Source organism: Pelophylax lessonae (genome assembly GCF_965119305.1).
Source record: "Pelophylax lessonae genome assembly, chromosome: 7".
In the NCBI taxonomy this organism is placed as follows: Eukaryota; Metazoa; Chordata; class Amphibia; order Anura; family Ranidae; genus Pelophylax; species Pelophylax lessonae.
This window is the reverse complement of record NC_138774.1, coordinates 119,950,160-119,978,026: the sequence shown is the minus strand read 5'-3', so window position 1 is coordinate 119,978,026 and position 27,867 is coordinate 119,950,160. Positions and strand designations below refer to the sequence as shown.

The following is a 27,867-nucleotide window of genomic DNA, read 5'->3' as shown; positions in this document are numbered from 1 at the left end:
AATTTCTGGGCACTGATATGGTGACTGTTGGGTGACAGGTGACATTGGGGGGGGGCTGAGGACTGTGTGGGGACCTTTATTGGTGTGATTTTACATTTGACAGGTACAAAGTGCAGTAACTCACTGTTTCTGGCTCTGCTCTCCTCACACTGGAAGCTGTATGAGGGGAGAAGAGCTAGTAACAGTCAGTTACTGCTCTTTGTTTACATTTTGTGATCGGCTGTGAATGGATTCACAGCCGATCACTTAGTAAACAGTCACGGTCAGTGACTGTTTACTACCGCCGGTGACAGCTGTGTTCCTACGGAACACAGCGCCACCGACATGACCGCGCTGCGCGCTCCCGATCACGCATGCGCGGTCATCTTCCGGGCTCCTGTATTGTGATCGGCTGTGTCATTGGAACACAGCCATTCACGTGGGAAACAGCCATGCCCATTGGCTGTTTCCCCCCTGCCGGTGACAGGGGGTGTCCTGGGGACATTGGCAGTGCAGTGCAGGGCGGCGCACACACAATCGCGCGCCTGCCCTGCTTTTGTGGGATCACGTCATATGACGTCTTCCCAGAACAATGTCCGCACCGTCCCGCCGTCATATGGTTAAAGTACAAAAGTTTATATGAAAGCATGTCACATTTGTGACACAGATAACAGATGGAACATAACACATTCACCACAGTGTCTGTACATTTGTGGTCACATAACATTTGCAAAAGCATCTCTCATTGCTGAAGAAGATTATAGCACTAATCTTCCGAATAACTATCAATTATTAATTATTGCTTGCTGTATAAAAGAGTTATTCAAGCTATATCAATCTGTAAATACAGGTTATGTGTATATTGTAGCAAAAATATATGATATACGGTATATTGACAATATTCCTATCAATTATTATATATGGAATATCTCTTATAGCTTTTGCATATCTTAATCTACAAACATCCTGTTTTAGATGCTTATCTCCTAAACCGCAAATTAGATATCCGGCATAAGCTATAGCAAGTGTGACATTATGTCTTACATGAACCACAAGCTAGATATCTGAAATTATAAGCAAAATATATATTTAAAACCATATACTGCAAATGCAAAGGGCAACTCTAACCTTCTGCAAAACATAAATTGATATGTCATATGCTAAACTGAACATTCCAAGATGGCATTCCAAGATGATTCCATTTCCCTTACAAAAATAAAGGAAAAAAGTCTGAGGAAAAGATATCTCATGCAGGCACCACATTTAAAGTTTTATCAAAGGTCAAAATTTAAAATCATATATTCATTTTCACGTTAAAGTGCAATTATTTCTAGCCTCAACCGATTAACCTAATTCTAAATTATCTTCATCTTCATGAAGATTCCCACACATTTACTTCCTTGATCTCCGTGACACATATTCCCTATGCCAAGGGTCTCAAACTGGTAGCCCTTTAGCTGTTGCAGAACTACAATTCCCATGAGGCATTGCAAGGCTGACAGTCACAAGCATAGCACTCCCATAGGCAGAGGCATGATGGAGAGCCACCAGTTTGAGACCCGCGCACTATGCCTTGTTGATAGGCACTGCAGTGTCATATATTTCACACAGCCTGTCTTCTGAACTGCAGGCAACAAGGTACCATGAGATATGTCGTTATTAGAAATCAAAATTAAACCAAAGGAATGAGCAGAGGAGAAGACAGGCAGCAATCACAACAGGGGGAAAGGAGGTTTTTGAAATATGCTTATATTGGATTGTCAAAGATTACTATTGTTTCTATTACTATGCTGATATTATAAAATGAAAAGGTATGCTGTGGCTATAGATCTCCTTTAACCACCTCCTGCCTGGCCTATTGTAATAATACAGCTGGGCAGGAGCACTGCTATCCCGGGCAGACCCCAATGTGATGTTCTCCTACTCCAGGGGTCTTCAAACTTCAAACCCTCCAGTTGTTCAGGAACTATAATTCCCATCATGCCTAGTCATATCTGTCAGAGTTTTACATCATGGGATGTGTATTTCCACAACAGCTGGAGGGCTGTAGTTTGAGGATCCCTGTATTACTCTTACACACACTAGGTGCCATGCAACAGCATGATCTGTGGCCCTCTGTGTCCACGGGACACAGCAGAACATAGATTGTTGTACTGGGCCAATGCGCACGGCTCTGGTACCATGTGATTGCAATCGCCACAATAGTAGCTTTCATTCATAGCCATTACGTACTATTGTGTTGATCTCTGTGTTTGGTCACAGTGATCACATGGTACAAATCACAGCAGACCTGTACTATGTGATACCTGTGACCAATCAGTCTTCACTATTGTACAGAATGGCACATAAATGGATGCCATTCAGTTTCACAGTGTAAAAGTGGTTGCTTATACAGTGATCATCACTGTAATAAGCAATCACAGTGAAAAAAAAATCCCGATCACCTCCCCAGAGCAGTACACTGCTATGTACACGACTGTCACTATGGTGAACCTGTACAGCTCTAGTGACCATATGTAGAAAAAAAAATCTAAAATGATAAAAAGTAAAATTTTATATTACGTACTGTCATCAGTCAATGTCCCTGATCACTGCCACACTTGTTATATGGTGATGTTCAGCTCTGGTGGCAGTATGTAGAAAAAAAAATCCAGATTTTATTTCACTTCGTAATTTTCCCTTTTGCCCCTTACTAAATACTTTGGGTGTCTACTTTCAAAAAGGTGTTATTTTGGGGGTATTTGTACTGTCCATGCATTTTAGGGCCTCAAGAAATGAGATAGGCCCTCAGTACATTAGGACTCATCAGTTTTCAAATAGATTTACCATTGTTTTTAGTTTCTATAAAGCCGGCCATACACATTTTAAATCTCAGCCGTTTCAGCAGGGACCCATGGTTGCAGGAAAGAAAATCGCTCCATCTTTTTGCCGGCTTATCTTGCACACAGAGTAAAACAATATACACTGATTTGGGTTGCATGACTGAGTAATTGGCATTCAAAGTGTGACAGCGCTGAAATCTGAAAATTGGCCTGGGCAGGAAGGGGGTAAAAGTGCCCAGTATTAAAGTGGTTAGGGATTGGTAGCTTGCAATATATTAAATGTCGTTTTTCCGGTTTAAATATGCTTTAACACTGTAATTGAAACCCACAGGATATACCCAGGTAAATAGCAAAATGCCAGCATGGTAACTAGGCCAATACAGTTGTGCTCAAAAGTTTGCATACCCGGCAGAATTTATGATTTCTTGGCCATTTTATATGAATAATAGCACAAAAACTTTTCTTTCACTCATGGTTAGTGTTTGGCTGAAGCCATTTACTATCAATCAATGGTGTTTACTTTTTTAAATCATAATGACAAAAACTATCCAAATTACCTTGATAAACCCCAGTTCTTAATTCTGTGTATTGCCCCCTTCAATATCAATGACAGCTTGAAGTCTTTTGAGTATTTGTGGATGGGGCTCTTTATCTTCTCAGGTAAAGCTGCCCATTCTTCCTGGCAAAAAGCCTCCAGTTCCTGTAAATTCTTGGGCTGTCTTGCATAAACTACACATTTGAGATCTCAATGTTATTGAGGTCAGCAGACTGAGATGGCCATTTCAGAACCTTCACTTTATTCTGCTGTAGCCATCGACCGGTCGACTTGGCCTTGTGTTTAGGATCATTGTCATGTTGAAATGTCCAAGTACCTCCCATGCGCAGCTTCTGGGCTGATGAATGCAAATTTTCCTCCAGTATTTTTTATACCATACTGCATTCATCTTGCCATCAATTCTGATCAAATTTCCTGTGCCTTTGTAGCTCACACATCCCCAAAACATCAGTTATCGACCTCTGTGTTTCACAGTAGGAATGGTGTACCTTTCATCATAGGCCTTGTTGACTCCTCTCCAAATGTAGCGTTATGGTTGTGGCCAAAAAGCTCAATTTTGGTCTCATCACTCCAAATGACTTTGTGCCAGAAGGTTTGAGGCTTGTCTCCGAGCTGTTTGGCGTATTGTAAGAGGGATACTTTGTGGCATTTGCGTAGTAATGGCTTTCTTCTGGCGACTCGACCATGCAGCCCATCTTTCTTGAAGTGCCTCCTTATTGTGCATCTTGAAACAGCCACACCACATGTTTTCAGAGAGTCCTGTATTTCACCTGATGTTTTGTGGGTTTTTCTTTGCATCCCGAACAATTTTCCTGGCAGTTGTGGCTGAAATTTTCGTTGGTCTACCTGACCGTGGTTTGGTTTCAACAGAACCCCTCATTTTGCACTTCTTGATTAGAGTTTGAACACTGCTGATTGGCATTCTCAATTCCTTGGATATATTTTTATATCCCTTTCCTGTTTTATACAGTTCAACTACCTATTCCCGTAGATCCTTTGACAATTCGTTTGCTTTCCCCATGACTCAGAATCCAGAAATGTCAGTGCAGCACTGGATAAAAGATGCAAGGGTCTGTCAGGAGTCCAGAAACAAATTGACCTTTTATACACACACACACTAATTACAAGCAAACAGATCACAGGTGAGGATGGTTACCTTTGATAGCCATTCAAACCCCTATGTGTCAACTTGTGTGCATGTTGTGTGCATGTTATCAGGCCAAAATCACCAGGGTATGTAAACTTTTGATCAGGGTCATTTGGGTAGTTTCTGTTGTCATTATAATTTAAAAAGAGTAAACAGAGTTGATGGATAATAAATGGCTTCAGCCAAATACTAACCGTGAGCGAAAGAAAAAAGTTTTTGTGTTTTTTATATTCTCGGAAAAATGGCCAAGAAATCAAATTCTGCCAGGGTATGTAAACTTATGAGCACAACTGTATGTTCTCCTGGAGTTCCAGGCTGCCTGCACTTTGAGCATTGAGGATCATCTTCATATTATATTTAAAAGGTGCTGACAGTCTGGACAAGCATTCTGAGGCCAATTTTTGGCCTTAATGGCCACCCTTGTGACGGTCCTCCAGTGACTTTGGAATTTGTGGTTTCCAGTGGTCATTTGAAGGCATAAATTCATACTTTTTAATCTACATGACTTCTGTAACATGTAAAGACAGTGGTGGTAAATTGTTTCATATGTTGGGTGTTGTATGGTTTTGTCATTATTGTTTAATAGAAATATGTGTGATTTTAACTATTTTTGATATGGATGTTACCACATTTATTTATTGAATGCACAAAAAAGTCCCAGCTAATTAAATAAAAATTAGGATGTTGACACTTACATAGTTATATAGTTATATAGTTAGTGAGGTTGAAAAAAGACATCAGTCCATCCAGTTCAACCTATGATGTGAGTGTGTGTTTGCTTTTAACAGTACATTGTATACCCCTACATGTTGTGGTCTCTAAGGTGCCCATCAAATAGTTTTTTGAAACTATCAATGCTCCCTGCTGATACGACTGCTTGTGGAAGAGAATTCCACATCCTTACCGCTCTTACAGTGAAGAACCCCTTACGCATTTTAAGGTTAAACTGCCTTTCCTCTAGTTTTAGTGAGTGGCCACGTGTCTTATTGTATCTCATTTCTCTGAATAGTTTATTCCTTATGCTAGGACTTTGTTTCATGTAGCAATCCTCTGATTTATTATACAAATAGTTATTAAAATAATGAGGACATCTATGATTTGCATTAATGGAAAATAGAATAATACTAAGTTTTTGATTCTGGAACATAGCTTTTATTTATGATTCGTCATGGATTTTTTTGTTGTGTAAAAATAAACAACAACATTATCCTAGCTATAAGTCTCCTAAAGAATCTGCATGTGAACCAGTCTTTTGTCTGACATTCTTTGGTATAATTTGGCAGTGTGGGGGTTCCTCTAAAAGTGTTAGGGAGCATGCACATGAAAACCAGTTAGAAAGTGGTCTTTGACCAATCTATGAATTGTGTGAATCCAGAGTTTGACCTTGAGTAAGTTGGGTTAAGTGTTGCAGCAATTTCAAGAGCAAAGGACAGTCTCCACTGTCGATAACAGAAAATCTGCCATTTGTGGCTAACTAGTAGACATGGGCCGAATGAATCCCAGTTCGGTTTGTGGCAAACTTTTGAACATCACAGACGTTCAGAACCGAATACTGAACCCCATTGAAGTCTATGGGACCCAAACTGAAGGCTTATATGCAAGTAATTGGGCATACAAAGGGTTTGAGGGTCCGAGGTACTGCCAAAGTTTGTAAAAAAAAACTATTTTGAAATGAGCAGTGATTTACTGATGTTTGAAGTGAAAACATAAAAATGAGAAATAACAATAGAAAATACAAATTCCATTAAATATAGTGCCTGGGGGGTCCCTTTAGTCTGCCTGTAAAGTGGCACATCTGTACGGTGTATAGAACCTGCTGCAGCAATAATGACATTTATAAAGTTAAAAAAATGAAATTTTCCCTGCAAGCGAAGTCTGTATTTAGAGGCCACAATTTAGTGCACTCAGAACAAGATTAGAGATTTTTGGATAAATTCTGGGGTCTTTCGCAGACTTTGGCTAGAAGTAACAGATACGGAAAAATTGGGCTTTAGGTGTTGGTGGTGCTCTCACACCGTAACCCTATAGGGGTGCGCTTAATGAAAGCAAGGATTGTCCTTGCTGTCAAAAATTGAAATGATATGCCCCAGGAAAACAGACCATGTATACCTTTGCCTGTGGATACATACGCAACTGGCCCCCTTACAGTGCTATGGGAACGTCTGCCTCTCCTTATTGGCATCCCAGACATGATGGGGGGTAGGGTCTTATTTACAAAATGTAATAAAGATGGGGAAATGTGTGTGTGGATGCACTTTAATCAATGTAAAGTGGTGTTTGGCTCACTTTAACTTGAGTACTCACTACACAGACACACTAATATGCTGAAGTAAAACTGCAATATACTGCAGTAAACCCACACTAAAGCACTGGGATAGACTGCGTTAAATGTGCACCAACGCACTGCAATACACTGTGGTAAACCTACAATAATGCACTGAAATATACTGAGTTAAACGTTTTGTAACACACTGCAATATACTGCGTTAAATGAGCACTGACGAACTGCATCATACTGTGGTAAACCTGCAATAACGCACTGCGGTAAACCTGCAATAATGCACTGAAATATACTACGGTAAACCTGCAGTAATGCACTGAAATATACTACACGAAACCTGCCCTGACAAAATAAAATGACACTAAAGTAAAAATAAACGGTCACACTACTCTCACACTGTACCATCACTAAATTCACACTAATGTGACACTAAAATATAAATCAAAAAAGAAAAATACCGCGCTAGTGTTGATACAAATAAAACAAAGTGAGCAGCAACTAATTTGTGAGATATACACAAATCAAAAATAGGAAAGATAGAAGTTGCGCTAAAAATAATGAGTGTCCATAATGTTTGAGAAACAATCCATGAGTGAAATGGTAAAAATATCCTTGATGTGATGAAAACCACTCTCTGTCACCATAGGTGGGGAATAACAACACTGCCACCACCACCAAAGCCTGAAATGGTCTCCTACCAGCTCACCAACTCACCGGAGGTCAGTAACACTTGTGGCTTCATACCCAGCCGGGGCCTTTAAGAGATCCAGGGTCCTTCTAGGTCTCCACACATTGATAGCGCAACTATATCATCATAGGTAAACCCAGAAATGCAAAAAAGCTCCACATAGCGTAAGATCATTCAACTCTTATTTAAATCTAAAATATTGCACTTACATAATTAAAGATTAAAATTTGCCTTAAAATCAAGCCGGCCAGCATACAAACACAGCCCGTCCTTCCGGGATCGCACTCGGGGTGACGTCAGCACGCCGCTCACCCTGGGTGTTTCTAATAATTTGAGTGTTTGTCGAATTCGACTAACTAGTATCTGACAATTGGGGTATTTGCAGCAAAAAGGAGGCAGCTCCATTCTTTTCAGTTTTTCAGTAATATATATCCATTCGTATTCAGAAAAATCTGGTCTTTTGACTAGTGCAAGAAGGAGGCATCGCTGAGCATTGGTTTCCATGTTTCTCAACAGGTGGAGCTGCCTGTTTGAATGTTGGACAGAAGAAAAAGGCAGTTCCAAAATGGAAAAATTTGGCCCATTTTAATGAAAAGATAATTTTGTATACAAACAGTGCTGAATTGTGCTAATACATGGACAATAAGTGGATATAACACTTCGAACTGAAGTTGAGAAAAAACGGTTTGCAAAAGTTAGTAAAACTAGAGCTGCCTTATTTTTGCTGTGATCTCTTTAATTGATAAATCATAATATCTGGCAATAACAGGCAGGTGGTCTCCTAATCTGTCTATTTGAATATTAAACATTACTTCTTAATATGTATTCAAAACTTGTGCAATTTCAGAAAAATGTAAATCTACAAATGTTACCTATTTGAATCTTTGGATTTGATTTACCAAAGGCAAAGTACAAAGCTTTGTAAGTGAAGTTACCATTTGAAAGGGCATTTTCCCCAGAACTTAGTGAATATGGGGAAATTTTACTTTGCATAGAATACCTAATTTCATGCAAGAAAAAAAACAAAAAAAAAACAAACAAAAAAAAAGCACTTTTTTTTTTTTACACTTGATTAAATGTCTCCAGTCAGTTACCTAAATAACTAAGCTTTGGGGAACATTTTCCTTGAAATATGAACAGCCTAATTTGCCTTTTAATAAATCAACCTCACTATGTTCTGTCATTGGGAGTTCATTGTAGCTATGTCTGTTCATACTCTTAAAAAAACTGGGCCAATCAGATGCACCTTCAGGGGTTGAACTGTATGACAGAACAATATGTAGAAGCAGGGAATTTGTAGCGGAGGTTGTGTTCAAATTTCAACTTTTCCGGGGTCTCCTCCCACCCATTGACTATTGAGGGTTACTATCAGTTGTTTAGTATGGAGAGTGGCCACACTGACCAATAAAAATACTTGGGAGAAGGAGTGGGGCAAAGAATATGACTTATAGGAAAGTTTGATCAGGGAAGACCAGGGAAAATCTACTTGTGGGAAAGTTGCATATAACTTTAGCTGCCAAATTTTTTGACATGCAATTTCTGCCTATATAAGGTAACTTCTGCCTATCCATTTTTTCCATCATATGCTCAGCTTAAAATAAACTGCTTTGTGACAGGTTTACTTTAAACAGCAGGTATTGTGTTGAGGGAGACGCTTGATTGATGCCATGTAGCGTGGTTCATATTTAGGGACCACCTTGTGCAGAGAATAAACATCCCTCTTCAGTAAAATGAAACGTAGAGGAAGGGAATGAAAAGGATTTGTGTAACGATCTCACATCTGCAGCTTCCATCCAGCTGATCAGACATTGAAGGAGCAACACCACACTTAAATTATACATCGCTAAGCCAGAAGACACAATGAGAAAAGTTTAATAATATTTGATTAGCACTACACTACATGTGCATACAGGTTTTTTTTTATTACCTAGAAATAACTTTATTTAAAGTTTTTTCATGTGTTCACTTTTTGTCCCCTCCATACAGTTGTGGCTGTACATGTGATGTGGCTGTTCCCATACGTGGTTTCTGTTGATGTTGTAATGGGGTTCAGGAACCACTGCAAATTGACCATTGAAGTACCTCCCAAATAAAAAAAAAAAGATTGATGTTGCATTACAGGGAGAAAAGGCAGAGCTGGCAGTGATAATGTTGCATATACTGCCACTTCCTACACAATGCAGAGACATTGAAAGTTACTTTTAGTCTGTGGAAGCACTGGTGTGCGCAGCCTGTGGCATTAGGGTGTGCACCTCAAACCAAAACTCAAACACATATGCGTGTGTATATGTGTGTGTGTGTGTATATATATATATATATACACACACACACTTTTATAAGTAAATGTAAATATAATAATAAATGTAAACTAAAATATAATCTATTGGGACACTTCTCTAAAGGAGGAATCTATGGGGACCCTGGCCTGCTCTAAAGGGGATCTATGGGGACCCTGGCCTGCTCTAAAGGGGATCTATGAAGACCCTGCTCTAAAGGGGGATCTATGGGGATAAAGAGAGATCTATGGTATAGATTCCCTTTAGAGCAGGGTCCCCATAGATCCCACTTTAGAGCAGGCCAGGGCAGGTCCCCATAGATCCTCCTTTACAGCAGGCCAGGGTGAGGTGTCCGAGCCGCCAAGCAGAGGCCAGCCAGCAGTGAGCCAGGGGCAGAGCAGACTCAGCGGCGGGCCGGTGGCCATGGCGGAACCTGCAAGGACCGCAGGGCATGAGAGTGATTAGGGTGTGCCTGGGCACACCCTGTGCGCACACCTATGTGTGGAGGACAAGTTGCACCCGTGTTTTAGCATTGTCAGCCTAACAGGAGGAATATTGACAAAATCAACAGCTGAGCTGAATGAGAAACAAAAAAGGGGGGGGACCTCTTTCAAATATGTGTAATGATCTTTTGAGGCCTAAATTTTTAAATGCCAGAATATTGATTTTAAGCCATGGACTCTTCTCACTGCGCTCCCAGCTTCTGTGTGCACATGCTGCAGAGCTTAATTGGCTCCTAGTGCGGACTCTCCTTTTCCTAGTGTTACTGTACTGAGAATAACATAAGCTGATATGGTGCAACATTCAATTATTTATGTTTGCATGTAAAAAAAAAAAAAGGACTTATATCTGCCTGGAGTTCAACAATTCTGGGTGTTAGTTATTTTACCATCGAAGTGAAAATTTTAAATAATTACTGGGACTTCTAACTGAGCACTAATCAATGCTGCATTAAAGTGTTTCTTAAGAATCTTTTAATGAGACCGAGTAAATCCCCGACCTCTTCATTCAGCTCTTTATTAATTGTGGAATGTCTGAGACAATGATGAGAGTGGAGAGTCCTGCCACGGCCTTCTATTAACTACAGTATTGGCTTTTGCTAATGACACAGAGAACAAGGACTGAGCTAAATCCACAGCAGCTGACTGCTTGACTGATGACTCCCTGTGGTTCAGTGACCTTGCCTGGGATCCCTTCTCCAGGCCTCTCCTCCGCCCATCTTTTGTCTAGATTAGATACTGTAGTGTAGAATGAATCGTAGTGGTTATACACTCGCCACTTCAACAATTTTACCAGAACTCCACACTTCCCTCTGCCTGGCACTGCTGTAATGATTTCTTTCACAACCCCAAGGCGCTCATAATTTAAAGCTGTTAAATATGAGTAATTAGGCCATTACCACCTCTTCCAAATGTTTTGTTAATATCGATTTGGACAAGCTCATTTTTTAAAACCATTACCTGTTTATTAAGATGAATGCACTGTAACTTGATTACCTAAGCCATCGTGTAATTTTTTTTGTTTGTTATTTAGTGCTCTGATTGCATGATGTGGCTGATTCCAGTTATATGCTTCCATAGAACATATTAACTGACCTCCCCTGTGACTAAACATCTCCCTATTTATGCTGTTCAACACATTATTTTACAGTGGAATGCCAGTCCAAACTTTGTTGTTTTAAATAGGTTAGAACCTAGAATTTTATGGCTGGATTGGTTTCCTTTGGGGAACATTTTCTCTCACTTCCTATAAAGGGTGAAAATGTTTTCACTGGGACAGGAAGTTAGGGGAAATCTATAAGGAATAGAAATAGCAATAAACAACTTTTTTGGGGGGAGGAGAAGGGGGCAGGAGGGGAAAATAAATAAATCTGCATTTTATTTCTCTCTTTGTTAACACTGGAGTATGGGCCTCACTTTATTTGCCAGTGACAACTTTGTCAGCACACTAGGACTACAGCTAGCAACAGAACACACGTTTGTAACCATTTCCTCCTCCATCTAAAATTACTGGACTTTTTATTAGTTCCTCAAAATGCCCCCACCCCCAACCCTGCTGTACAGGGACTGCAAGTGGCTGATATTACTGCCTAAATGAAAAATACATTTAAAGATTTATGATTGATTACAGTCAAAAAGAACAGCTCCTGCACATGCTGATGCACAACATATACATGGAGGAGTACTTCACCAGCCCATGGCGCTGTCCATGTGTCCACCTCCTATGGATGTATGCCTTCGAGCTGTAATGTCCTGGTCGCTGCAGCTCCTCTCACACTCCACTGGGGGGGGGGGGGGCGGATAAAAGGCAATTCTAATCTAAAGTGGAGGAGAGCGGGGTCATAGCGGCGGCAGCTGCAAGATAGGAGACCGGAGTGTCACCATCTGGAGGGACGGGAGGAGCAAGCAGCTCTTGTTGGAATGCCGCTATGCGATTGCCAAGAAAATAGAATGTGAGTGCATTTTAACTGTACTGTGTTTATTGTCCTATAATAAAGCGTTATTGCCCGAGGTCTGCCTGCGCTTCCCTTATTATGATTGATTACAGAACTGCACTTATCTGTGTTTTTATATCTGCCTGGAGTTTAGCTTTAAAGCGGAGTTCCGGCCTCGAAAAACAACTTTTCACCATCCGCTTGCTTTTTTTACCTGAAAAAGAATTGGATAGTTTACATTTTTTTTTATTTACTTACCTTGTTTTTAAAGAAAATATACTTACCTACCTTCCTCTTCCTCCTTCTGCGGCCACGCTGTCTCTTCCTGCTTGCATTGACTACTGGTCGCTCCCAGGAGTCAATGTGCCTACACCGGTCCTGCTTGTCACTTCCGGTGCAGGCGCGTCATTCCCTGCTAAACAGCTTCTGGGCAAGCCTAGAAGCAGTGCAGGGATGACGCTCCTGCACCGGAAGTGACGAGCAGGGCCGGTGCAGGGCATTCTGGGACTCCGACGTCACCAAAGGACACCGAAGAGGACGCTCCGGCTTCAGCTGCCCTGAGATGGCAGCGCATTTAGGCAGACATTTTCAAGGTAAGTATTTCTTATAAAAGGTAAGTGAAACGGGACAGTTCAGAGGCTATTGTTGCTGAAATGCACTAGCCCTGACTGTCCCGGGGGTATTTTTAGCTAAAAAATGTTTTTCAGGGTGGAACTCAGCTTTAAAGACTCGGTTTCTGCTTACAGAATACTTTCAGTATCTACACTTTTGTAGGTGACTTAGGACTGCATTTTGAGTTATTAGCATATAGCATGAAAGTGAGTTTGGATGTAAATGACACATTTCTACTTGCTGTAGGTCCTATACGTTTTCCATTCTAAATACAAATGTATGCAACTACTAAAATTTTGTACTGGCACAGAAGGGCGTATTCATCATGCTCAACTGAAAAAACACCTATTTCACATACCCAGAATTTCTCTTCACTTTGATCATTTTTTCAGATCTTTTGTCAAGTAAGGTTTAAACCCAATAGACTGATTTTTCAGGAAGTTTTGCAGTAGAAGAGATAAAATAATGTCAATATTCTGACCTTCTAGGTTAAAGTGTGTTTAAACCCAATAATAAAATGTAATATATTGCAGCTTACCAGTTCCTAAAAGTGGAGGCTGCATTTGTTTTTGTTTTTTTGGTGTAAAGCGATTTTCTGCAAGTATACCGGAGGAACCTGCTGGAAATCTAGTATCCTTGTAATTTCCTATGCTCTAATTTGATATCTTAAAGTGATTGTAAAGTCTTGTCTTATTTTTTTTTTCTTCAATAACAAAGATGTTATACTTACCTGCTCTGTGCAGTTGGTTTTGCACAGAGTGGCCCGGACCCCCCTTTTCTCATGTCTCTCTTCTGTGCTCCTGGCCTTTCCCTCCTGTTGAGTGCCCCCACAGCAAGCAGCTTACTGTGGGGGCTCCCGTGCTGAGTCATAGCTCCCTGTGTTAATTAAGACACGGAGCTGTGACTAGACCCTACCCTGCCCCTCTCTCTCCTGACTTTGATTGATAGCAGCGGGAGCCAATCACGCAGCGCTGCTGTTTCAGCCAAAGATGAGGGGAGTCCTGGGCAGCTGATAAACTCCTGCAACATCGCCGGATAAAGATGGGCTCAGGTAACTATTAAAGGGGCTGGGGGGACTGCTGCACACAGAAGTTTTTTTTCTTAACCACTTACCACCCGCTCATGGTTAAATGACGACAGAGCGGTGTGGCTCTTTGTTCTGGGACGACATCATATGAAGGCGCCCCAGAACGGACTCTCTTGCGCGCCCGCATCTTGGTAAAGAGCCAATGACGTGGCTCTTTACCCATGTGATCGGCTGTGCCCAATCACAGCAGATCACATGTAAATGAGGAAGTGCCGTTTATCGGCTCTCCTCGCCTCACACTGTCAGAGTGTGTGGCAAGGAGAGCCGATCAGTGGCTCCTCCTCAAAGGGGAATCTAGGACAGGGAATTATCAGTGCCCTGATTACAGAAAAAAAAGTGCCCATCAGTGCCCATAGTGCTGCCAGTCAGTGCCTGCTCATCTGTGCTGCCCATCAGTGTCCATCAGTGCCGCCCGTCAGTGCTCATCAGTGCTGCCTGTCAGCGCCCATCAGTGCCACCTCTCAGGGCTGCCTATCAGTGTTCATCCATGCCATCAGTGCCAACTATCAGTGCCCATTAGTGCGGCATATTAGTAGCTCCTCATCAGTGCAGCCTATCAGTGCCGCCTCATCAGCGCACATCAGTGAAGGAGAAAAATTACTTATCGTATATACTCGAGTATAAGACGACCCGAATATAAGCAGAGGCCCCTAATTTTACCACAAAAAAGTGGGAAAACTTATTGATTCGAGTATAAGCCTAGGGTGGGAAATGCAGCAGCTACCGGACCCAACTGGACCACCATCAGACACAAAACAGGGGCTGCGGGCATGGTACAGGAGATGGTTCAGGCATGAAAAAAAATTTGGGGGAGCATACCCATGTATTTCTAAAGCTGCTGCAGCTATGAACCAAAAGACATGTATATTAAAAAAGAATAGCGCGCAAATGCAAAAGAAATTACTACCAAATCTGAAGACAATCCATAAATAAAAATGGGGATTTGGTCCCACCATATGGCCATATCGTGCTCAAGCCCACTACTGCGTCAAAGTACCCCGTTGTCAGTGGGTCCTACACTATCCATGAAAAAGAGATGAATCCAGCCTTTCTAACCCTTGGAGATAATACTCCTTGCTGGGAAAGATGTGCAAATGCACTACAGGGGACTCCTCCTATATCCACTTGATGGTGGACACTGATTGAGTACAGGTGTGTGTGGGGGGGTGGGGAGGGTTGCTCAACCTCGATAGTCTGGTCAGACCGAATACATAATAAACAGGCAAAAAATTTGGGGGAGCATACCCATGTATTTCTAAAGCTGCTGCAGCTATGAACCAAAAGACATGTATATTAAAAAAGAATAGCGCGCAAATGCAAAAGAAATTACTACCAAATCTGAAGACAATCCATAAATAAAAATGGGGATTTGGTCCCACCATATGGCCATATCGTGCTCAAGCCCACTACTGCGTCAAAGTACCCCATTTTTATTTATGGACTGTCTTCAGATTTGGTAGTTATTTCTTTTGCATTTGCGCGCTATTCTTTTTTAATATACATGTCTTTTGGTTCATAGCTGCAGCAGCTTTAGAAATACATGGGTATGCTCCCCCAAATTTTTTGCCTGTTTATTATGTATTCGGTCTGACCAGACTATCGAGGTTGAGCAACCCTCCCCACCCCCCCACACACACCTGTACTCAATCAGTGTCCACCATCAAGTGGATATAGGAGGAGTCCCCTGTAGTGCATTTGCACATCTTTCCCAGCAAGGAGTATTATCTCCAAGGGTTAGAATGGCTGGACTCATCTCTTTTTCATGGATAGTGTAGGACCCACTGATAATGGGGTACTTTGACGCAGTAGTGGGTTTGAGCACGATATGGCCATATGGTGGGACCAAATCCCCATTTTTATTTATGGATTGTCTTCAGATTTGGTAGTAATTTCTTTTGCATTTGCGCGCTATTCTTTTTTAATATACATGGTACAGGCATGGCACAGGTCATGGTATAGGAGATGGTACAGGTCATGGTACAGGCATGGCATAGGTCATGGTACAGGCATGGCACAGGTCATGGTACAGGAGATGATATAGGCATGGCACAGGTGATGGTATAGGCATGGCACAGTAGGTACAGGCATGGCACAGGAGATGCAGTGCTGCGGGCATAGTACAGGAGAATGTCCTGTACCATGCCCGCAGCACTGCATGAGGAAATACAGGGGCTGCGAAGGTGTCAGTGAGGCGCCTTTGATTTAAAAATGGAAAGCTCGTACACGTTCGGCTATTCCCAGGCATACGGCACATGCGCGGTGACATGTCGGCGCCGGACGGCGCCATTTTTAAAAAGTAAGTGAGCCAGTGCAGTGACTCGAGTATAAGCCAAGGGGGGCTTTTTCAGCATGAAAAAACATGCTGAAAAACTCGGCTTATACTAGAGTATATATGGTATTTTTAAAATCTACTGACAGAAAATAAGAAAAGAAAAACTTTTTTTTCAAAATTTTCAGTATTTTTTTTTTTTTTAGTAAGAAATAAAAAAACCCAGCGGTGATTAAATACCACCCAAAGAAAGCTCTATTTGTGTGAAAAAAAATTATAAAAATTTCATATGGGTACAGTGTAGCATGACCACGCAATTGTCCTTCAAATTGTGACAGCGCTGAAAGCTGAAAATTGGCCTGGGCAGGAAGGGGGTGAAAGGGTACTGTATCGAAGTGAGAATGCATTAAGATAAAAAAAAAACCTTCTGCCTTTACAATCACTTTAAACATTGTTATCCATTTCCCAAGCAATTTTCTGTGATTTTCAAAACCCTCCCCTCTGTTATGGAACAGGGGTGGACTTTATTGTAATCCTGTTTTAGGGTGACAGTGCTGGTCCTCCATAGATATAGTACACTCTGTTTGCATTCTTATCCTAGGACAGGCATTGTGTTATTGGCAGGATCACTAGGTGCAAGTAACATAAAGAAAGCCTTTATAAGAAAACAAATGCAGACATTTTATCTCAAGGGCTGGCAAGCTGCAATACAATGCATTGTTCTTGAGCCTCCATATTTTCTCAGTACATTCAACAACAGGGCGATTAAATTTGAAAACCATTTAGTATGTAAAGGCATTCTTTTTCTTTTTAAGGCAGAGTTAAGGGCCATACATGGATCGAAATTTGTAGAAGCAAGCCAGATTTCGATCCATGTATGTGCCAGCTGGTTGCAGACAAATGGATCTATCGATCCGCTTGTGTACAACCAACCTGTCAAGTTTTCCTGAATGATTAGTGTCGCCAAGCCAAAAAGGTAAGGAAAATCCAAAAGCATGCAAACACTTAAATCTTGTAAGAACTATAATATTGTCTTCCTATTGCTGAATTGAATTGACAAATTGGTCATTTGGACCGTTTTATCAGTCCACCATATGGCCATGCATTAAGATGAGGTCAAGGAGGCTGGAAGTTTACCTTTCTCTGAGAATTATTGTTTCTGCTAGAGTGATAGGGGATCAGTATGAACATTTGGATCGTGATGAGGTGGTACAAAAGGAAGCAAAAGACCCACCTCTAAGGTAGTGACACTAATCGGTTGAATTCAGAAAGTAAACAAGGGCTCCTACTAGTGCTCCATATACTAATTACGTTTTTCACAAAAACAAGAACACAGCCCCCAAGTGATTACCAGGAGTAATGGAAAACAACATGTGGTTTAGTAGGGGGGGGGGGGGGGTTAACCTTTTTAAATAAACAGACCCCCAGTGGATTTCCCCAAAATCTCCACATAACCCCTTCACCAAACTGTCAAAATCATTATCGTTACCAGTGTGACTGCAAAATAAGTTAATAGCTTTGTTTTACTTATAGGAATAGCTGGGAACAGAATAGATGAAAGAATCATACAGATTTTATTCTATTTATAAATAAAAAAAAAAAGGCAAATCAATACACAAGTTAGCTACAAGTAGTATAGATACCATTGGTTAAGAACCTCTGCTATATATTATAAACAATGCTTAGAAATGTGACTCACCTACCCAACACCAATTGTGATCAGCTGTTAATCGGAGGATTGTGCATATACATGTAAAATATAACATTTTCCTGTACAGTTTACAAAATTAAACCAAGCATTCTGAGAAGGTCATCACTAATGTCCATGAATCCTCTCCCACCAAACTTCCTGTCTTTACAAGATAAAGAATAAATATATACATCGGAAGGAAATTTACTTTATTAGTGAAAGTGTGCAGCTTTGCTGACACAGTAATCCCCATGTGACCTTAGCTCGCCCCCTGCGCAGACACAACAGTCTCTCACATGAAGATGATCCAGCAGTCACATCCTTCTCAGGCTCCCTGATCTCAGTGTGACACTTCCTTACTGTCATGTCCTACACTGCCCTGCAGCTGTCACAAATGGATGGATGCAATTAAAATTACACATTAAAATGATAACCACTAAAAGTTTTTATACTTTTCTGATGGCATTTAAATAGCACTTTTTAGGTCATCACACAGTGTTGAACACATATTTTTAGTCTAATCACCCTTTGTAGTTTAAAAAGAAAAAAAAAAAGTGTAACACAAATCATCTTAAATGGGCAAACTGAGTTCAAGAAAATAGAAGCAAAACTCAAAATTTGCAAACCGATGAATCAAAAGGAAAAACTATGTACTTCTGTCTGCATTTTGGCTGCGCTGTTTGGTAAGAGAGTTAAAGTAGGTATAAATCCTAACTGGATGACATTTAGATTGCTAGAGCAATGTGCATCATAATGGAAAATTGCCTTTCAAAAAAAAAAAAAAAAAAAAAATATATATATATATATATATGTATGTATGTATGTATGTAGCACCCTCCTAGGTAGGTGCTAGTAAAAAAGTATAGTTTTGAACTTTGTCTGCTTACCAGAGTGGCTGCAGGTAAATCTATATTGTTCTCTACCAGAGAGCAGGATCTGTTAGTGAGGTCTGCTCATTGTGCTCAGTATGCAATTCATTCAGTCTGGAGAATGTTTCATGCTGGTCCAATAGAGAGGCATGTTGGACAGTGGGAGGAAATCTGACAAATGGGTGCACAGGCTTTGATACAGTCCTGATGATTGGCGGAGGGCAGGTCGCCTTAGTTTATGCTGAGATACTGTATAAAAAGCCGGGTGCACATTTGCTCGGGTTCTTTAGTTGGAGAGCGGAGTGCCAGAGGGAGGGGGCGGCTGCCTCCTCCTCTGTAGAGGTGCCATGCAGTCGCAGGAGGTCGTCTTGAGGGCCAGAGGAGCGGTTGAGAGAAGCTGAACCCAGAGGTCCAGGGAAGCTGACAGAGGGGAGACACTGGAGACCCTGTGGCTGCAGTACTGTAAGTACAGGGACTGGTGTCAAGGAGCCTGACCTGAGGGGGTGCCACCCCTGCTTGTAGGATAGTCAGTGGACGGGTGTCAGCAGAGAGAGAGGATACTAGGGAGATTGTTCACCAAGTTGTCTTGAAGGAAACAAGAGACCTAATCCTTATTCATCCAAAGTGGCAGGATGAATTAAAAGCCTGGCTATTCCATACCTAAAGCGAAGTAGAGAAGATAGAATGTCCTCTAATACTGTGAATAGTTAAATTGGGTATCCCACTATTCCCTTCTCCTATCCCCATTATAAAATAAACAACAAAACAAACCAATACCCCTGGACTGATTATTGAAGCTTGAGCCAAGAGGAATTAAGAAATTGTATTTGCTTGTGGCGGTGTGCTGGTAACCAGGGGAACCCGCAAAGTGAATATCTGGCAGTCCTACATATAGTTTTCACTTTTTTATCCTTTTCGTTTGCATTTCCAAGTTGCAGATATCCTCCAGCCTCTTTCAGGCAGCCCGTAGATGAGTCTGTTTGTACAAAAAAAAAAAAAAATGAGTTTAACAAAAAAATTGATACCCCCATTCACTCATTCAGTGTGGATGGGGGAATCTTCCCCCTGTGCCTTTGTATTCTGACCGCAGGGAGACTTTCCCACTGTCAGAATACACTGATCAATGCTGCTGGCTATAGCTGGTAGCTCTGATCAAGCAGAAATTTCCAGCAGTGATTTTGTACAGAAACCAATCAGTAGATCAATTTCTGTACAATCACCCTGTACATACGTGGATTGAAATTTGGCTGGTCCCTGCTGAACCGGCCGAGATTCAATCTATGTAGTCGGCTTTAGACACGTCCTATCTACATGCACTCTGTCCAATGTCAGTACTGGCTTACTGATGGAGACAATGGTAAACTATGATTGCACAATATGTATCTGTATATCTTGTAGTCTCCACCAGGGTGCATGTGACAGGGTGACAGTACAAGGAGGGAGGCAGTTGACACCCCATAACCGGAATTGCCTGAATAAAGAATCTCTATATAAGTACCTGAAATAAATGATAAATCTCTATAAAGGGACCACCAGGTGTTCCTTTAATAAAAGTTACTTATTTCAAAATAATTGAAAACTATTTTTGAGGTTATATTACCATGCCAACGCCTATATAAGGTGATGTTATTGACTGGGTTTAGATCTATTTTAATGATCCACATCAGATATATAAAAGCCATATCCTAAAATATCTACTTTTGACTCAAGTGCTTTTTTGTGTTAAGAACCATGCTAGCCATTCCAGATGATGTAATCGCCATTTGCATAATTGAGGGTTATTTAATAAAACTGGAGGGGGCAAAATCTGGTGCAGCTCTGCATAGAAACCAATTAGCTTCTAGGTTTTATTGCCAAAGCTTCATTGAACAAGGTGAAGTTAGAAACTGATTGGCTACCATGCACAGCTGCACAGGATTTTAAGTAATCCAGTTTTAGTAAATCTTCCCCATTGTGTCATCCCTAAACCAGTTTCTTAGACCAGGGAGTAATGGTTGAACCTGGATGATGCCTGAACAAAGAAGACAATGGGTAGAAAGAAAGATGAAGGCATTGTTATAGGGAGTACGGTGTTTTTTTTGTTTTTTACTTACCTAGTCTTGTTGAATTTGTCTCGTGTCACTAATGTTACCAAAACTGGCGCAAATACTTGTCTGAATCAGGGTGCAGGTCGTTCTAAAGGAAACTACCACCAGAAATGTGTTGGTACTGTTTTACTCAATTCACCTCACAATATTTTGGCATTTCAAGTCATTTTTAGGCGTAAAATGTGCATTTTAACATGGAATGCATCTTAAATGCAATTTTCCCTGTCTTTCCAGGGGGAAATGTAAAACTAAGGGGGTTAAAGAAGAAATAAAGATTGGTTTTGTTACAGATTTCATACAGTACCTGATGTTAATCAGTTAGGGTCACAATGCTCTATACAATCTGATTGTACAATCTCCTTTAGATCGACCATCGTCTTTGTAGTGCAAGGGCTTACCTAATTTGATACAAATTGAATGGATTGTTTACGCCAAGGGCCATTTGGATATTTGTAACATCATTCGGGGGCAGTACAAAATTATCAACTTAAAAATTAGCCTGTTATTTGGTCAAACATTTATTTTACTCACCCCTAATGTGATGGCTGGAACTGCTTCTCTTTGGTGAGGTGTTGGCAGGTACTGCTGGTGGGTACTGCTGGCTGGTACTGCTGTGGGTATTGCTGGCTCAGGCTGGTAGTGGTAGCTGGTACTGTGCTGTGGGTACTGCTGGCTCAGGCTGGTACTGTACTGTGGGTATCGCTGGCTGGTACTGCTGGCTGCTACTGCTGTGGGTACTGCAGGCTCAGGCTGGTCCACTGCTTCCTGGTACTGCTGTGGGTACTGCTAGCTCAGGCTGGTAGTGCTGGCTCAAGCTGGTGATGCTGGCGGGAAATGCTGGCTATAGACATCAAGGTCAATGGAGCGAGTCACGTGTAAGGAATCAGGAGCGGCGCCATGCTGGAGGAAGATGCTTCCTGTATTCCTCAGTCTCCTCAAATGCAGAGTACATTTGATATCACTCCACCTGTGACTCACTCAGACTGTCAGGATGAAGCTGGAACTATACAGGAAATATCGGCTCCATTCTGACAGCTCAGCTGAGACAGACATCTCACCTGGGATGACATGGGGGCGGGACCAAATGATTTTGTGGGCCACATGTTCCCCACCCCTGGTTTAGTTGCATTCCTCAGATTACAAAGCTATGGTAAATCTAAAAAGAGATTAACACAAAAATGGATTTTTGTAAGATCTTACCGTAAAATCCTTTTCTCTTAGCTCATTGACAGACGTAGTCCTCGGTGATACACCACCTTCGGGTTATGTTGCCTCCACAGGAGCAGGACTAGACAGGAAATTAAAAAGCTCTGGCCACACCCTAGGGGCAGTCCCAGAGGGTATATCCTCTCTCTCTCTGCCTCAGCAAATCAGTTATGTGAAAAAGCAGTCTTTAGAGATTTAACCCAACCCAACTCAAAAAAACAGAGGGGCGGGGACTACGTCTGTCAATGAGCTAAGAGAAAAGGATTTTACGGTAAGATCTTACAAAAATCCATTTTTCTCTAGCGCTCATTGACAGACGTAGTCCTCGGTGATACACCACCTTCGGGACGTCCCAGAGCAGTATCACAACTGAGGGGTGGGAAAATGAAATCAAATCCCAATCTAGAAGGCCCAACCGGTGCCAACTAGAAGTTTACAATGCTCATCCTTAATGATGAGACTCAACAAAAAAGAGAAAATTTTTTTTTTTTTTTTTTTTTTTCAAACAGAAAAAAACCCTCGAGGTAGACCACCGGTCTCCTCAAATTGCGGCCTGCAAAACCTTGCGGCCGAATGAGGCATCCGCCGATGCCGTCACATCAATTTTATAGAATTTTGTAAAGGTATGTACCGACGACCAGGTGGCCGCCTTACATACCTGGACCACTGACGCCTGATGGCGAAAGGCCCAGGAAGTACTGAGCGCTCGAGTGGAGTGCGCCCTAACAGGGAACGGAGGACTCTGACCCTTAATAGAATAAGCCTGTACCACCGTTTGTCTAATCCATTTGGCAATGGTCGCGGCAGATGCAGGCAAACCCTTTCTGGGGCCATCCGTGATCACAAAAAGTGAATCCGTCTTACGGAATGATTCCGTAGCTTTCAGGTATACCCTGATTGCCCGAACCACATCTAAGGAATGCAACGCATGTTCCCGATGATGCTTGGGCTGAGGACACAAGGAAGGTAGTACAATATCTTCATTCAGATGAAAATCTGAAACCACCTTAGGAAGAAAGGATGGCTTAGGATGAAGTACTACCTTATCCCTATGAATCACTAGGTATGGGGACTGGCATGATAATGCAGCCAGTTCTGACACCCTGCGAGCAGAAGTAATAGCCACCAAGAAGGCCACCTTCTGGGATAAAGTAAGCAAGGGAATCTCCCTGATGTTTTCAAAGGGAGGTTTCTGTAGAACCGACAAAACCAAATTAAGATCCCAGGGCGGTAAGGGCGCGCGGACTGGAGGAGCCAGGTGCCGCACCCCCTGGATGAAATTCCGCACCAAGGACTTGGTAGCTAAAGGTTTCTGAAAGAAGATTGCTAATGCTGAAACTTGACCCTTGATGGTGCTCAAGGCTAGTTTCTGCTCAACCCCTTTTTGCAAAAAGGCCAATATTCGAGTCACCGAATAGGTACGTGGAGGAAATCCTAAAGATTCGCACCACGCAATATAAGTCTTCCATGTGTGATAATAGACCTTGCTGGAAGTCGCTTTCCTTGCTTTAATAAGGGTAGGAATGACTGAAGTAGACAAACCTCTGTCCTTCAGTACTTGGGTCTCAATGGCCAGGCCATTAAACCCAGCGACTGTAAAGCATGATGGTAAATTGGTCCTTGAGACCACAGACACTCCCTGAGACGAAGTTCCCACGGAACGTCTGCGACTAGCATGTCCAAGTCGGCCAGGCCGGCTTGAGGAGGCCAGCCTAGAATTTCTAGGACCACTGGCGCTGATAGAATCTGAACCAGGCGTCCCTAGAGGTATCTGGCCCCGACCATCCGAGAAAGTCTGGTCGTTTTCTGTTCCCACACATTTATCAGATACCTGATTGTTATCAGGAAGGGTGATCTTTTCTGGTTGAACCTCAGGGACCGAAGTCACCCGACTAGAGGCTACTTGGCCTATCTGGTCAACCAGATCCGATTCCTGTGAGGTATAGGGACTAATCTTAGGAAAAGGTAAAGGAAAGGATCTATTCAGGGAACGGTAACTACCGCTTCCTGTAGTACTTAAATGTTGGAAGGGAAGAATCGCACCGGTAGTAGTGGTTGATGCTCGATCTAATGTCCTGAATACCGGTGAAAACGTCCCCCCACCCTGAAACCGGGTGGGGGCGCACCTTCAGGCTGTGTACTCCTTTGCTTCGGGTTTGGCTGGGTTGGTCCTCTGCTTGTCCGACCAGCCCTTCTTGAACCCTCCTGGAGGAGTCTTGCCTTTCCCGCTAGTACCAGCCGGGCGCCCTTTATGGGCGGTAAAGAAAGGTCCTCGCTTGTTGCGAGGTCCCTTAGCTTTAGCAGCCTGTGGCAAAAAAGTGCTCTTGCCCCCAGTGGCATCCTTGATGATTTCATCTAGGTTGGCCCCAAATAGACGATTCCCCTGAAAAGGGAGATTTGTCAAGGTCTTTTTGGAACCTAGGTCAGCTGACCAGTATTTTAACCACAGCACACGTCTGAGGATCACCGCTGACATAGATGCATGCCCTAATAAGGGAGTAGTGTCCAAGGCTGCGTCACAGATAAACTGTAGCCCTTGTATAATCTGTTCTATCAAATCAGATGTCTCCTGGGGAATATCTTTTCCCCTAAGGTCTTGGCGTACCATTTTCGCCCATTCCGTAAGTGTCTGGGAAACTAGACCAATAACAATTACTGGTCTAAATGCTGACCCTATCAGAGAGAAGATGGTGCGGGACTCTGCTTCCATCTTTCGATCCACCGGATCCTTAAAGGACGAAGTGTCCTCCACTGGGATAACCGTGGCTTTATTCAGCCTGGAAATAGGGGGATCCACCACTGGTGGTACCGTCCATTTCTTAATGATGGATTCCTCAAACGGATAGCGTCTAGCAATACGCTTGGAAATAGTAAAGGTACGTTTAGAATGCTCCCATTCTCCTTTAATCTGATTACCGAAACATTTGGGTACAGGAAAAACCTTCACCGTTTTGATGGGCTTATTAGTACCAAAAGGAATCTCTGTTTCAGTTGCCTCTGCCGGTAAAGCCTCAAGTTTTAAGGTTTCCTGCACTGCCACAACTAGTGCGTCCACCAATGCTTCTTCCTGAATTATAGCAGGAGAAGAAGCGTCCTCCTCACTGTCTGAGGGGGCTTTACCTGGGATAACAGCCCTTGCAGAGGGACCTGCAACTGCAGTGACCATCTCTGAATCTGAGTCAGAGGTGTCAGATAGTATAGGGGTAGGCGGGGGTCGCTTCCTTGACCCCCGTCCCTGACAGGCCGCCTCCACCCGAGCCACCATAGACTCCAAAATTGCTGTAAATGACTCTACACTCTGTGCACCGGCGGGTCCCGTGGCCCCCTCGAGGGAAACAGGTGGGGGAATATGTGTGGCAGGGTCCATGATAATTCCAGTCACTTCCTGGATAATATAATTCAAAAATAAAAAACTTTTTTTTTTTTTTTTTCAGACCCCCAGCGCCACAAAAAGCCCCTTAGTGTTACCTGCTAGGGATCCCTATCGATCGAGAGAGAGAGAGATAGACCCCCAGGCTCACCACTTGATGCTCAGAGTTAAACTGCAACAGGTTACAGCGCTGTCTTGACAAACAGGAAGTCTTTTGGCTGGCTGCCCAGGAAGAAAGGAGGCGGCTCCGCCCCTCTGCACGCCTTCCGGCGCCTCCCCAAGCTCCACGAGGTGTTTGGATCACCTCAAACATGGCCGCCCCCATGCTGGAGACACGAGGCTACGCCAAAATGGCGGCTCGTGCGATCCAGCAAAAAAAAATGGCGGCGGCCTGTACTGAATAGCGGTGTGCTGCAGGGCACACAACACTCTCTCTGCATGGGGATTTGGCGTGGTTGGCGGTACCGGCCCTGGCGGACCGCATGGCCATTCGGGAGGCCTGCTAATAGCTGGAGATCTGATTAGGAAGGCAGTCTACTTGTCCGTGGCTTCTGACTGGTAGGTAGCTTATTCTTATCACCGTAAGATTCCCAGAATGCCACAGATTACATCTTTTTAACATGTATACAATTAGATTGTTAGCTCCCAAACCAAGCCTCCTGGCTTTTTGCACATAAAATCACACTCAAAGTAGGAGGATCTGGGTCATTTATAGGATAGAGAGGGACTCTATCTTACCATACAGAGAGGGGCCCGCGTTCACCACAAGACCCGTCAGGGGAAAAGGGGGAACATACTACTCACCATACCGGAACCAGGCGGGCACCAACTCCTGACAGTACCCCTCTCCACCGGGGCGGGAGGGCTGTCGACCGATATGGACGCCGTGACTCATGGTCTTTGGCGTTTCAGCGAGACGTTTAACTCGCGGGGTCAGTCCTTTAATGGGACTTTGTCGCGGCCGACCCAGCGCGGAGCTATGGCCTGCACGCGCTCGTAGGCTGAACTGGGGTCTCAACATCCAGCCCGTCGCCCAGTTCAGCTTTCTTGCTTGAAGATCTCACAGGAACACTGGAGAAAAAAAAGCTGTCTAAAAAATTCTTGCCAGGACCTAAGATCCCAGCAAGGTATCTAGGTCCTTACTCCTAACTAGACAGAAAATAACTGATTTGCTGAGGCAGAGAGAGAGAGGATATACCCTCTGGGACTGCCCCTAGGGTGTGGCCAGAGCTTTTTAATTTCCTGTCTAGTCCTGCTCCTGTGGAGGCAACATAACCCGAAGGTGGTGTATCACCGAGGACTACGTCTGTCAATGAGCGCTAGAGAAAATGCATTTTTAAAAACGCATGCCACATTTTTTTAAAGTGTTTTTGATGCATTTTTGGGTGCTTTTACTGACTTCTAGCATGCACCTGTGAAACATGGACAGATGACTAATAAAAACCACCAAAAAAATGGTGCATTTTTGAAAGCTTTTGATGCATTCCCAGTGACTTACATTGGAAGGTGTTATTTTCGTGTACTTTTGAAAAAGTGTAACAAGAATGTAGTTTACAGTTCATTTCAAAATGCAGTACAGTGATGTAAATGTTGCATAGTATTTAAAGGGAAATAATTTTAATGCGCTTTGGTCGTGCTGAAAAAGTGCATTTTAGTGCAGCACAAGCGCACCAGTGTGAAAGGGGTTTTCTTGTAAAGGTTATTGTGTCTGTATAGTCAAAACCTTTATTGTACATATTTGATGGGTAGAGAATATTTAAAACTACCTTACTAATTTTTTTATTTTATTTTTTTTGCTCTTCTGTATGATTAGAGAACATTTCCTTCACTTTCTGCCCTATAGATGCATCAGAAAGTTAGCTGAAATGTCCCAAAGTCAAGGTAATTTCCCACTTAGACAGTTATCCCCTTATCTCTTGTTTGAGGGAAATTCAAAACATTTGGATTTATCTTCATTTCCATTTTTGGTGGCAATGGTCACCTGTACAAGTAAAGTGAATCTCCCCAGTGGGGACTAAAACAGCGCAGAAAAAAAAAAAAACTTGAATCAAGGTCTAACCCTAAAGGATTTTGGTGTATGTTTCATGTTTAACTGGATCCATGGTATGATATCCCATGGCTGGTCATTTTTCCAAATGCCTAGGAAACTAGGATTTAGGTGGCCTAGCTGGCCAGTATATCTACGTGTATATGAATGCATTTGGTTTTCTAACTAGTTCAAAAAAGTTCCTTCCCTAATTCTTAAAGCAGAGAATGGTAGATCCATGATGATTACTGGATAATTCCATGACTTTGTTTCCCTAAAGCCTGGTACACACCACTGTTTTTTTTTTCCATTCAGACCAGCGGGTTAAATTAAAAAAAAACAAAAAACTGACAGCTCTGGTCAGGGCCGCTGTACTAACGATCTGATGATAGTACAGCAATCTCCCCTACTGTTCTTTTGTGTCCTGACAGGGGACCCCCCTCACCAGAACACTCCGGTAAAGCTCTC

General features: G+C 42.5%; 1 protein-coding gene across 1 annotated transcript in view; it reads left to right on the top strand.

Moving 5' to 3' along the window:
* GPC3 (glypican 3) overlaps positions 1 to 27,867 on the top strand; it is a 791,583-nt gene that overhangs the window by 726,956 nt on the left and 36,760 nt on the right. The window lies entirely within an intron of this gene.